This window comes from Mercenaria mercenaria, chromosome 17, assembly GCF_021730395.1.
Source record: "Mercenaria mercenaria strain notata chromosome 17, MADL_Memer_1, whole genome shotgun sequence".
In the NCBI taxonomy this organism is placed as follows: Eukaryota; Metazoa; Mollusca; class Bivalvia; order Venerida; family Veneridae; genus Mercenaria; species Mercenaria mercenaria.
The window spans coordinates 15755656-15770591 of record NC_069377.1 but is presented as its reverse complement, the minus strand read 5'-3'; the positions used below and the strand labels follow the sequence as shown (position 1 = coordinate 15770591).

The 14936-nt window shown below is 33.6% G+C and overlaps 1 protein-coding gene across 2 annotated transcripts in view; it reads right to left on the bottom strand.

Moving 5' to 3' along the window:
• LOC128550321 (SCY1-like protein 2) overlaps positions 1–3527 on the bottom strand; it is a 46663-nt gene extending 43136 nt beyond the window's left edge. For both annotated transcript variants that reach the window (XM_053529159.1, XM_053529160.1), the window contains exon 1: positions 3379–3527. The gene's annotated coding sequence lies outside the window, so the exon portion shown is untranslated. The remainder of the gene's footprint in view (positions 1–3378) is intronic.
• Between the last annotated feature and the right edge of the window lie 11409 nt (positions 3528–14936).

Here is a 14936-nt window from a genome sequence, read left to right as displayed (position 1 = left end):
ACATGCAAGTTACTATCTCCAAAACTAATGCAGATTTTGAATTGAAACTTCACGTGTCTTCGGGGTTATAAAACTAGTTGATAGCAGCAAGTCCCATAACTCTGACCTTCATTTTAGTGAAATTATGCCTCCTTTTGGACTTAAAAAATTCTGGTTAAGGTTTTACATGCAAGTACATACAGCTATTACTAAAAGGCATATAGATTTGAAACTTGTTTTTTCTTTTTCGAGGTCAATTACCAACCTCACTGGGTCAAGTCCCATAACTCTGACATGTATTTTGGGCAAATTATGCCCCTTTTTGGACTTAGAAACTTCTGGTTAAGGTTTTACATGCAAGTTATTATCTCCAAAACTAATGCAGATATTGATTGAAACTTCACATGTGTCTTCAGGGTTATAAAACTAGTTGATAGCAGCAAGTCTCCTAACTCTGACATGTATTTTGGTCAAATTATGTCCCCTTTTCAACTTAGAACTCTTTTGATATTTTACATTTTTGGTAGTATTTTCCTGCTTCTGGGACAATATTTCCAATAGTCGAGCTTGGCTGTCTTACGGAGAGCTCTTGTTTTTTTCTGGTGATGTTAGCAAATTTGCCATAAATTATTGATTATGCAATTAATTGTCATATTTCTTGATGTATTTACTACAGAATATATCTTTTTATTACACAATGGTAATTTTAATGTTTTAAATTCTACAGCTTATTTGTGACGAAAAGTCAAATCTAAATCCACGGGAATACGACAAATTCTTGGTCCTTTTCCATACATGCCATAATTTTTCAGGACATTTCCGGGATTCTGAGTTAAAATTTCCGGGATTTTTACCTTTTGTCCGGGAGATACACTGTGACAATGGTATTCGTCTGTTTCATGCAAAAATATCATAATATTACATGTAGTTTTCTGAAATAAACATTGTTCACAAGCATAGATAATTTGCTGCAAATGTCGTCTAGCTTTCTAAGGGAGGTAAATACAGGCAATACACATCTATAGTTCGGCACGTGAATTTATTGCGGTCCCAAGGTGAACAGAATTAGGAGACTTACTATATATGAAGAATCAACCTGGTCGTCGTGATTTAGATTCTAGCTAATTTGGTATCATTTTAAAGCTTAAACGTTTATCTAATAATTAAATTGAATCCTTAAAGGAATAAAATAAATCTTGTAGATAAAATCGACGATATAAATTACTTGGAGTCGGGTCAATTTTCATGGGTCGGTCGGCAACGGCATTCAACATTTTAATTTAGAATATGTGTGACAATCGATCTAGATCTTAAATGATTACAACCTTTTAAAATAATTATTGTTTAATTGACCGTTTTCAGTAATATCTTCCATAAAGGCTACATGTAGCTTTACCGCCAACATGCTAAAAACAACGAGATTTTCAACTACTGTTCCTAATTTCAGTACTGGTACGGATGATAAACTCGAACAGATGATAAATTTGACCACCTTCAAATTATTCAATTGTAATTGTTCTTTTATATAATTGAACATGTCGTCTAATAGCAACCACTTAAACACCAACTGGTGTAAACAAAAACAAAATTGATAAATATTCTGTTTAAATAAATGACTTACATTTGTCTGTTTATAAAAAATATTTATCCAAAAATACTGGGGAAGAGGATGTTTTTTGCGCATGCTCACTGTCAACACACGAAGGCCTGTCATTGGGTCACATTTCATTACTTGATCGGGAATGACCGTTGCAACAATTTTGAGAAAGTTTCAATATATTACTATGGAGAATTTTTTTAAAATGACAAATAAATGACTTACATTTGTCTGTTTATAAAAAATATTTATCCAAAAATACTGGGGAAGAGGATGTTTTTTGCGCATGCTCACTGTCAACACATGAAGGCCTGTCATTGGGTCACATTTCATTACTTGATCGGGAATGACCGTTGCAACAATTTTGAGAAAGTTTTAATATATTACTATGGAGAATATTTTTAAAATGACAAAGTGGTCGAATTTATCATCAGTCAATGTTCGTACAGTCCCCATTTTACATACCCCTTTCAGGGCCTCACTTCTTGTGAGTTTGCTTACTAAATATAAATTTAAATTATGTCAATTATTCAGTAAGAGCTAAGCTTTATTTTGATACCAACCACTGATAAGAATTTGCAGAAATAAAAAAGTTACAGGTAAAAAACCTCATTTTCTGTTCGAGTTTATCATCAGTACCAGTATCATAAAACAGTTATAGATTGCATAATTCTGTCAATTCTTAATCAGGGTCATCATAATAACTGACTGTAACTTAATCAGTGTCATCAAAAGATCGTCGCGTGATCAAAGCGGGCTTTATCAACACGTGTCCCGCTCGAAGGCATGAAACTGATATTGGATAATTAGGAATAAACAATGTGACTATGAGGACTATTGCGTAAAATTCAACAACTTATAGACAAAAAACAATTTTTTTAGGGGATCCTGTATTTTTATTTTTCCGGGACATTTCAACACTGTCCAGGACACCGGGACGAGTATGTAATTTCCGGGACAATCCCGGACAATCCGGGACGTATTTCTGTGGGTGTGGGTGGTATCAAATACAGCTGGAGCAATGATATAAATTTCTATCTTCTTCCCAGCTTCTTCCCAGAATCAAAGAAGTATAAAATACACAGAATGGCAACTGGCTGTAATCTCGCGTGAGCTCGTGTCAGAGCGTGATTCGGCGTTATCTTACTAAAAACAAACATCGGCGAGCATGGAATTACAATTTGTACCTTTAAAACTACATTAAAAATACATGTTAGCTTCTAAAACAAAATTAGTTTAATTTGAAATGGTCTTAAGACTCGAAGTACACGTTTTTTTTTTGCCATCGAAAGAAGCGTGGTCATATGGTGATAATTATTTTACCGATGAATAATTGCTTTCACATACAAAATGGCGCGTGGAGAAAGCGCCACTTCCGGTAAACGAGATCTCGTTTTTTTGTCACGGGAGGTTGGCGAGATTTGCTCTATATGCCTTTCAAGTGGCCAATCTATTTATTTTTATAGCTCTTTGCCAGAATACAGTAACAAAATAATTAAATGGGATAATTTTTGTAACATTTTATGACTCCATCTGAAAGACAAGTAAATTTTCTACAAAATAACAGCCAAATGCTGTTTATGAAGTGGTTAAACTGTTACTGGGAATAAAAACAACCCCTTAGGCCCCCGAGAATATGAGAAAACAGGATATCTTATATCCGAATTTTCTATCCGATTTTTAAGCAGTTGTTAATAACTGTAAACTGAATTTATGTTGGTGGTATATCACAAAGTTAATGACGGCAATATATCATGCTTTGCTTGCTATTAATGAACCTTCCACATCTATGTTATACTTACTAACTAACGACATAAAAATACCAATATTTTGCACTAGACAAGTGTCAAGTATTGGACAGGGTATAATATGGTTACTCTCACAATCACAGTCGTCTTTGTTTCATATGGATGGGTGGATGGATGGATGTTAACTTGAACGTACCGACGTTCTGAAAAAAAATAAGACCAAACGCATGTTTTCCCAATAACTAAATCATTCCATACATGTATTCAAAATTTCTCCTCTCCACGATCAAGAAGGTAGCACTTTAAGTTAGTCCAAAGAAGAACAAATTTAATACACTATTTATTTTTATAGCTCGTTGGTTAGTCCATTTTGTGACCCATTTCAGTGGTAACTAGTCTCGGATTGGGACTACAATAAAGTCTACTATGAATTACCGGCTGTTGTATTAAAGTGCTGCAAAAAAACGACTTTAGTTTGGATGATGGACCCGTAATCAAACTTGGCAATATCCAAGTGCATAATTGCTTGTTTTACTTGAGCGGCTCAGCATTCTTTGGGTGTAGAAGTTGCTTATTGCTCATATGCCTTTCCATTAAAACCGGAGAGTGCTGAGATCGTGTGTGGACGGTGTGTACTTTGCCAATTGTGATTGCAGGTCCATTACCTTAATGGTCAGAGACCACCAATTCCAAAAAGTACAGGGAACTTACTGGGAATGAGGTAAGTGTATACCTGGGAATAAGGTAACGTCTGTGCGTTCTGATTGGTCAGTCATGTAAACAAACCCAGGAAGTGATTATTTTTTCAAAATTGATATTTTTTCACTGCATTTACAGTATTTTATTATACATTTGACAAAATTTGCTACATTTTATGTGTATTGAAAAAAAGTTTTATCAAACGAATTTCTCCCGCCATGCCAACGATGTAAACAGGGGGTCATCTCATTCACACGAAAATTACTTAAATAAAGTATCACTATTCATATGTTTTTCGTCCGATATTTTGGTAGAACTAAGATAGTTCTTGAAAAATATGTAGTAAGATATACATGTTTCGATGTATGGAAGGCCGTACACGCCATAATGTTATAATGTAAGTCTATGGGAAAACAATTGGTGGTCTCTACCCTAATAACGTTTCTCATCCATCTCGTACATCGTTAACTATATAGTCTATAAATATATCTGGTTTAATATGCCATGTTGTATGATGTGTTATGTTTATGTCAGATGCCCATAAGGGCCTTGACTTCAAATAAACTTTGACACTTTGAAGCAAGGGATACATGGTTGCAGCGTTCGGCCAAAATATCGACACTGCAATTCGTCTGACTGTTGCTTTTTGATGACATATGCTTCCTGGCCGTAAGGCTAGAGTTTTTTTAATAACTTCGGTTACGGGAGCGCCGGGTCCTAATTCTCCAAAATCCAAATAAAAATAAAAGGCAGTGGCTAGAGAACCGGAATCGGTTCCCTAGACTGCGAAATTATTCGTCCGGAACCGGTTCTCTAAGCAAAATACCGTGCATAGGCTAGGGAACCGGAATTTTATTTCTATGCATAATGCTGCCGAAATCCATTTTGTTCACATTTAAATTCTAAGACGCAAACAACGGAAAAGGTTTTCTACTTTCGTTTTTAAACAAAATGGCCGATCGTCACTGTTATTTTGCAAGTGTCTAGACAATTTGGCTTGTTTGAATTTAAATGTAAGTTATTTAAGGCTGTTTACTAGGTAGAATAGGATTGTTTACTATTTTATAAATGCATGATGTGTAAATTGCAGCAGGTTAGCTTGCATTGGTACTAAACTGGACATTTTGGTTGTTCCACAGCGTGTCCTAGTAAACATCCATAGCGTTACGGCAACACATGCACCTTTTCCATATAAGAGTATATAAGGGGGAAAAAAAATTTCAATTTTTTTTTTTTCGTTTTAGGCTTAAAACAGTGATTTTATTTTTTTTATTTTTATTTTTTTCAGGGGGCGGCAACCATATGGGCACCAAGACTGGACGGGCACCTGTGATTTCGACCAGCACATGGCAGCTGACATCAAAAGGAGTGTCGGCAAAATTTTCCTTTATTGATTTTCTTTGATGTGGGATAAAAGTTAACTGGTTGGGTATTGCAAGGTGAATGACGTAATTTGACATAATTCTACTCCAAGTAAAATGTACTTCAGATTTTTTAAGTGGATTTTCGTTTTGTAGCTGAACAACAGTAAATCTGGTGATTTTAATAAAATGCTGACTGTTGCCATAAATTTAAAAAACAATAAACTATTTTTTGTTAAATAAGATGTTTTCTAATTAGTATGGTGATGATAGTAATGATTATGATGATGATGGTGATGATGGTATTGAAGGTAACTGTACAAAGTGAAAATATGTAAGTTTGAATGTAGTACCTTTGCTGAATGTTTTTAAAATTCGCAATTTAAATCTTAAAGTCTACCTCAAATTACTTTCAAAGTTGTAGCCAGATATGGAGTTCAGTAACTTTTAAGAGACCCCTCACACTTAACAGGCTTGGGACTGTCTGGCATGTATAGTGAAAAATGGCCCATGTCGGAGCATAAATGGAAAATGGAGAAATCATCAAAGAAAAAAGTGAAAAGTTATTTCCGTCTTCCTTAACCCTTACAATGGTACAACCGATCAGTTTTGCCTTTACGACCAGTGCAGACCTAGATCAGCCTGCACATCTGTGCAGACTGATCATGGTCTGCACTGTTCGCTATTCAGTCAGTACATTTTGAGTGAACACCCCTTCGAATGATAAATGGTATTGCCCAAATTGAATGATGGACCTGTCCATTTTAGAAACTTAGCATGCTAAGGGTTAAAAGGTCAGAAACACAATATGCATAGGATGTGACAACAGTACTACACTACACTATATATAATCACACCAACACCAGAAACAGAATACAATGCCAGGCGTGTTAAGTCTCTATTTATTAGCAAGCTATATATATGTTTAAAGCAGGCAAGCAACATGCAAAAAATTTCAAGTATTTAATAGTTTCTACAACATAATATTATAACATACAACATGGAGGCTTTAATAAAGAAACTTCAAATTGGGAAAATAACTTGTCTGATTTATCTAGACTGTGTTGTGAATCTACATTTGCCTGAAACAACAATTTTTTTAACCCAGTGGCACTTTTACAAAATAAAATTTTTTGTGTTTTTTTTTTTCATTTTTTTTTCCGATGCTAACATTTTCCTACTTTATTTTTATTTTTATTCCCTCCTCCTAATGCTCATTTTTGGAAAATCTCCCGTAACCCAACTTATTAAAAAACTCTGGCCTAAGGTACGTGTCCCAGCTCTTTCACTTAATTACAAGGAACTGTACTGGTGCAACCGGTATTCTGGATTCTGTACCAGTACACACCTGTTCTCAGCCGGTAACTGCCAACTTCTGTTTAAAATTCAATGTTAGAATAGTACCACAAAGTTGGTTTTAGGACAAATTTCAAGATGTTTTTTTTTTAATGTAAAACTGATCCATAATTTATATTTATAACAGGTCAAACTTGTGTTTCATTAAACGGTTTCACATTTTGCTGCATGGCATCAAATTTTGATATGCCGCTCCAAATCACACAACATGGTTTCAGTATGCATTAGACGGCGCCAAAGTTTAATGAATCATTTCACTTTACACTGCACGAACTCATGTTGCGTTAAACGTCTTCACATTGGACTGCATGGCATCAAGTTTTAATACACCGCTATCAATTACATAAAGCGGTGTCAATATGCATTAGACGGCATCAAGTTGTAATGAATCATTTCATCTTACACTGCACGTACTCACGTTGTGTTAAACGGCTTCATATTGAGCTGTATGGTATCATGTTTTGTTTAGCAAATAATCAAGGCCTTCGCGTTGTTTATCGTCTGATTTACCACGGTTCAGAGTTCAGATGCGTAAGAATTGAACCACGAGGGCGTTAAATACTGAAGCGTCTGAACGATGAACCGTGGTAAATTAGACGATAAATCAGAAGAAGGCCTTGATTGTTTTCATTCTGACTTGCTCATTGATATATTTTTATAAATACTACACTGGACTTTATCTATGCAAGGAGTAATGTAACGGACGTCATGGGACAATTGACGTCATAATTGACGTCATAATGCTCTCTTTACGGTCCGCGCGTCAACCGTTGTTTATCGCAGAATATACAGAACTTGATTTCCTTCTTTGTTTAACTGGAAATCAAATTGAGCCATGTTAGAATGGATGATTTCATATTACGGTGCATCGCAACAAGTTTTATATTGCATCGTTCCATGTTTAAATGGATGGAATGAAGTTTTGTATTAAATGGTTTCAAAACACAATGCGTTGAATGTAAATATATTGGACGGGATGGAGTTTTAGACTAGACGGCATTGAAATGCACTGCACTGACTGACTTGTTTATGAATGGATTGTATATTTACTAATTTTGGCGGTAACCGCCGCCCATAACTGTGTTTTGACAAAACAAAAGTAACGCGAGCTATTTAAACATTACAAACTTTTAGTAACATCTCGAAGCCGATAAAGCGGGACAGATCTACCTATCATAAAAATCAATAAAACCAATAATCTGATATCATCGCTATCGGACGGATTCGTTGATTTCCGTACTAATTGTTGTTGTTGTAGTAACACGGGGGAAAAATCGATAATTAACATCTTTGGTCATTATCTGATGCATTTACAGGCGGGCGGTTTGCTAAACGATGTACTTGAATTGAATGAAGTTCTGGTAATTATTAAAGTGGAAATCAGATCAGATTCTGCAATATCCTTGCTAGAATTTAAGCAATTATAATATTTTTTGTTTCAAAATGAAGTTGATTAAGCTTTGTATTATAAATACGGAAGTCGAAAAATTATATAATACTTTATAAATTGTCAAATAAAAGTAATATTTAAGAATATGAATATGTTATCTAAAATATTTAGAAATCGTTACATTTTATACATCGAACACATAGATTTACTTTCTTTTTAATACATGAAACATCATGCTAACGTATATCTATGTACAGAAAAGAAATATTTACGCACTAGAAACTGTCTGTAAATAAAATAAATATTCAAGAATATGAATATGTTATCTAAACATCGTATATACTTCCTCTATACAAAGAAGTATAAAATACAATTTATTTTTATAGCTCTTTGCTCTATACGCGCTTTCTTTCACATATTATGAACATTAGAATATGAGCTTTTGATTCTAAAATATTTTCAAAATTCTAAACCACTAACGTTTTTCGATTTTCATCGCAAAAGGTAGTAAAAGCAGCAAATTCTCATGTATTTCTATAACATAAAGTTTGTCAGTAATTAAGTTTTGAAGCCTTCATAAGAAATATAGCATTTTTTTTTCAAGACATCTAAAAAGTATTTAATCGTCGAACGATCTGGAAGCCGGTCGCTTTAAAGAAAAAGAAATATAGAAATAAAACTAAATACTTTACCCTTACCATGCTGAACACGATTGGTTCTTCCTTTGAAATCAGTGTAGACCATGATCAGCATGCACATCCGTGCAGACTGATATGATCTGCACTGTCTGCCATTCAGCCAGTAACTTTTTGGTATGCACCCTTTTCATAATTAATAGTAATGTCCAAATTGAAAGATAGACAAGTTCATTATTGTAATTTAGCATGGTAAGGATTTAGTTTCTTATTTCGTGCCTAAATAGAAATATCATATTTGCGTGACATGAATAAGTACTGCTGAAAAATACTACTACCATAGTATACTTTAACTATAAATATATTGTTACAGAAAAAACAACAACATTTAATAACAATAACTTCATCAGTATCTCAATTTTAGAATAGCAGACTTAACTAATTAATAACTTAAGATTTTTCGTGAAATTTGGGCCAGGTTCTTTACTCAGTAAATATTCACATCTTACATTAATGCATGTTTTTGGTACATTCTTTAATCATTCGTTTTAAAAAATTGCGATATCTATTATTTGATTTAATTGTAACAAATATCTTAAAATTACCCTTTGACTTTTATTGTGTATTACTTAGGGGTAAACAATATCCGGTCAGTGTTGTTTCAAGGCGGGTCATAAAAGATATGTTACCCCACTTATTATAAGTGAGAGGTATTTTTATTGTTTTATGGTTTTTGCGTTGTAATATATGTTTTTCACTTTCTTCTGTCTTTATATAGTCTTTTCCCTTTCTTTCATGAATTTTGTTTTTACGATTTTTACCCTTATTTCATAAATCGTATGACAGTAGGAAGAATCAGTACAAATTAAGAAGCAGAATTATCAGTTCATCAAGGCCATCTTTCAAATTAAAGTTTGGTCATATTATGAATAATAGAAATTAATAAATTAATCATCGTTATATATTTCTTAAGAATGCTTTGAAACTCAATTACTGACAGACTATATTGTACGGAAACACATGAGAATTAGTTGCTTTAAGTATATTTTGCGATGAAAATTAAAAGCATTTGTATATTTATAATTGCGAATTAAAGACTAAATCCTCCATAGTGTTATTTTAAACGACAGCGGATCTAGGTTTCGGCGTTTCTGAGTTCAACAATTAATTTGTTTTAAATTCTCTAATTACAATCTTCTTTTTTTTGTCAATGTGAAGTTGCCTACAATCTATAACAATTTGTACCGCCAAAGTCAGACTAGCAGACGACAGTATTTTCCGTAACAACTTCCGAGTACTTACGGATAACGGCGGAAAATGCCGGAATTTTTTAAGAAATGTTCTCTGTACACTAAAATGCAAAAAGGACCAAACAAACCATTATAAAATTTAAAACAAATTACACATAACGAAAATTTAATAATTTTTCTACATTTTTAGGGGTATCGAATTTTTGATATTTTGCGGAAAATATCTCATTTTATCTGTTATATTTGAAAAAGTCAGTTTTTTTTTATCCGTTTCCTACAGAGTCTATATGAACTGAGGTGGGTCTATTTAAAGTCAAAAAGGACCAACCAAATATTAAAATATTTTTTAAAAAAAAACATTCATAATATCCGGAATAAATTAAACTTTAATTTGTGGGGTATCGAATTTTTGATTTCCAAATAGAACTTTTTCTATTGAAGTTTAAGTGATTTTTTCCTTCTTTGTTTATATAGGCAAATTTATCGATTTTCCAATAGATGGATGTTACTAAAAGTTGGTAATGATTGGCAATTATTTATGACGTATGTTAGTTTTGGCATTTCCTGTAATCAATCTCACGAATCAAAATCTGAATTTGAACAAATCTTGTGCGTTCACCCAAAGAGTTATACTTCTTAGGTTCGCCAGTCTATAAAGCTAATGAGCGTTGCCCATAGATAAAACTTGTTAATTGATTTACAATTCGACTTATTGTAATTTACAACATTATTGCTATAAGTTATGTATAATATTACACTCTATTAATAGAACTCGAACTAAATAAAATGTGTGCCAGCGTCAAATTTAATGATGTCTGCGGCGGAAATGTGGAACTTTCTGAGGACAAAAAAGTAGCGACATGGGTGTCAAAGAACTCCGATGGGTGGGCATGTAGCGAAGCGGAATTAAAACCAGGAGAAGTTATTGAAGTGAAAGTAGAAGGAAGTGGGCGATGTGATATCGGCTTTATGAAAAAGGAGCAAACTCCAGGTCTAATACGGGGAGTAGAAACTCCGTATAAATCAATAAAAATTTATCTGTATTATGCTGTCGTCCATACCTGTAAATATCGACCAGTCGTTAGCGATCGATATTTTGTTTTCGCTAGCGTGTAATTAGCATATTACCTCATGTTAATCATGGAGCTTTAACACTTATTGTTCAAAGGGTTTACCAGTCACATGTTAAGTGGTGATAATTAGATGATCAGAAATTGATCTAAAGGGATTCTGAAGCAAAAACAGCATGCGACTGCATGTGGTGATATGCTTAATTATTGTGAATTAACTCGAGCTCACTTCCATCAGGGTCACTCAAAATGAATTCATTTTTGAAAGACCCTGCATCCCTGAAGAAATAAGATAATCTTTTCTTTTCTTTTACCACGTAACTTCAAAGCTTTATCAAAGGGCCGGTTTTTGTTGGATTTGAATAAAAAAAATGGAAAATAACAGAAAGCTGACACTTTTCTTAATCTTGTAAAGCCATAATTATAATTATTGTTTATAATGTCAGATTTCTACATACAGAAACAAACATTCTTCTTGAACATAGGGAATGTTTCAAACGAAATTGTTGTTTAAACTCCAAAAATTAGTTTAATAAATTTAATCTTAATACTGATGTGTGAAAAATACAATGTATTTAAATTAAAATAACAATATTTTTTTAAAAGGCCGACAACGAAGTTACATTTAGTATTCCGAAGGTCACAGACCACCAATTCAAAAAAGTACAGGGAACTTATTGGGAATGAGGTAAGTGTATACCTGGGAATAAGGTAACGTCTGTGCGTTCTGATTGGTCGGTCATGTAAACAAACCCAGGAAGTGATTATTTTTTCAAAATTGTTATATTTTTTCACTGCATTTACAGTATTTTATTATACATTTTGACAAAATTTGCTACATTTTATGTGTATTGAAAAAAAGTTTTATCAAACGAATTTCTCCCACCATGTCAATGATGTAAACAGGGGGTCATCTCATTCACACGAAAATTACTTAAATAAAGTATCACTATTCATATGTTTTTCGTCCGATATTTTGGTAGAACTAGGATAGTTCTTGAAAAACTTGTAATTAGATATACATGTTTCGATGTATGGAAGGCCGTACACGCCATAATGTTACAATGTAAGTCTATGGGAAAACAATTGGTGGTCTCTAACCCGAACTTTTAGATAAAACTGCAGAAAATCATCTAGGTTTAACACGCATTTAAATGGTGAAGAACAGGGCAATATCATAAACAAATATTTTCAGGCAACAGTTTACAGTTTTGACTTGCTATTTTCATTAATTTTCATTATTGTCCTAATTTTTTTGTTCTAAATACTCTGAATCAACAAGGCAAATATCATGTAAAAAAACGACATCTTTCTCTCTGGGTAAGACAAGTCTAGATTTAGCCATTTTCACAGGGCGAAAAGTAACATTAATGTAGATATTTTCCATTTAAAAACAGATGCAGGCAATAATTTCATGGCAGAACTTTTGTTTTCAACAAAAAATTCAACAAATGCTTTCCCAGATTTTCACTGAAAGGACGAGTTAAACTGTAAGGCGTAAGTGTTTGAGTAATAGCAGAATAACCTACGGCATACGCTTCGATTGGACGACAGCATAAGATAAGATAAATGCCGGTTTCCAGTCCCCGTATCAGTTAATTGTTCCAGGATTTCTATATACATCAGACATGGTGAAATGTCTGTTGAGCTCATGACAAAAGGTTAGTATATATTTTTATGTCCAACAACACTCGACTGATTAAAACAACACGCTACAGCCTCACACATTTAATCATTAATTTTACAAAATAAACTAATCCCATTACGAAAACACAAAATCTGAACATTATTATAGCACTTTCAACTGCAATATATAATTGAACGCCATGATGCCGCGATGGATGTTAGTACAATATAGCACCTCATTTCTAAACTGGTTTTGCTGTAGAATGTATCATAAACTAAACATGACAATTTACCATAACAACACTTAACGAAACTTAACAGAACATTTTTTTCTCACACATATAGAAAAGTATGTACTCAGGAAATCATTATACATACTTTACTACCTCAACCATGTTTTGAATTGTCAAAAAATTCTCGTAAATGTCCAGAACTTAATCGTAATTAGGCAGAAATCTCGTCGTCATCTATGGAAAGGTCATTTTAATTTGGTTTGATATTTAAGAAATAAGGAACGTGCATATATTAAAAAGTGTGTTAACAGCGCGTGAGCACGGGACTCTCTCTGTCAACACCCCCAGAAAACGACAAAAACCGCAGTTTCATACTAGAGTAATAATAATATTAAATAACAATAATAATAGTATTAAAAACGAAAAATATAGACAAGGCAATTAAGATCACGTGAGGTAACACAGAACCAAAAATAAAACATTTAGAAAATAATAATAAAAGAACACACAAAAATAGATTCAATAGTTTAGACTGATAGAACACGTTCATACGTACTGGATTTTTATCCCCCGACGAAAGTCGGAGAGATATAGTTTTGGCGTTGTCCGTCCGTCTGTCTTTCCGTCCGTCCGTCCGGAGCCATATCTATGAAATGGTTGGGAATATTTATATAAAACTTCATATACATGTCCATCACTATGAGTTTTTGCGGCCCGCCAAGTTTCAGTCAGATTGCCAAAGTAACACCAGAGTTATGGCCCTTAGAAGTTTCTAGTGTTAACTATATAGGGTACTATAAATATGGATGTTTCTGCATCATAACTTTTGATATATTTGACCTAGAACTATGAAACTTATTTCGTTCTGATTTGTTCAGTAAATTAAGAGTTATTGCCCTTTAATTGTATAAAAATCCACATAAGAAACTTACCATTTGGTAGAATTTCATTAAACTTCTTTCATTCTTTTCCATGAACATTTATTGTAAACATGTGAAGTTGTGTACCCACACCTGGTCACCCCCCTTACCTTGATCACACCCCCTCCCCCTCTGACCCCCCCCCCAAAAAAAAATAAAAAAAATCATTCCTTATTTTAGATTTTTTCAAACAAACTTCATATACATGTTCACTACTATGAGGTTATGGGGCCCATCAAGTTTCAGTCAGATTGCCCAAGTAACACCAGAGTTAAGGCCCTTAGAATTTTCTAGTGTAAACTATATAGGGTACTATAGATATGGCAATTTCTGCATCATAACTTTTGATATATTTGACCTTGAACTATGAAACTTAAACAGAATTTAGAGCACTATAATGTGGTTGTGCATACACAATTTCGTATGGATTTCTGTTGTAACTTCAGAGTTAATGCCCTTTAATTGTCTAAAAATCCACATAATTTGTACATAACAAAGTTACCATTTGGCAGAATTTCATTAAATTTCTTTCATTCTTTTCCATGAACATTTATTATTAGCATGTGAAGTTGTGCAACCACAAATGATCACCCACTTGCCTTTGTCACACCCTCTCCACCCCCCCCCCCCAAAAAAAAATTTATTCATTCATTATTTTAGATTTTTTTCAAACCTTCCATGAATATTTATCAACATGCAAGTTGTACCATTCCTCCACCTCGCTCCTCCACCCAGTCATGCCCACCACTGATCATGCATTCTCTGTCCCCGGCCCCCCCACTTTTTTTTTATTTGTAATTTTCCATTAATATTTATAATCAACATGTGAAATTTTGTTTCCTCACCTGTCCCCCCCCCCCACCACCCACCCCCTAAAAAAGTAAATATATAAATACATATATATATATATCCATTCCTTTTTTTTAAAAAAAAATGTTCAAACATTCAACATGTTAAGTTTTGACTGCACAAACCTTGCCCTCAGCCATGTTCAAGATATCTTACTTGATTGTGTTCTCTTAAGGACATCTGTTCTTTTAAGTTCAAATGAACATGTTAAACAGCAACACCT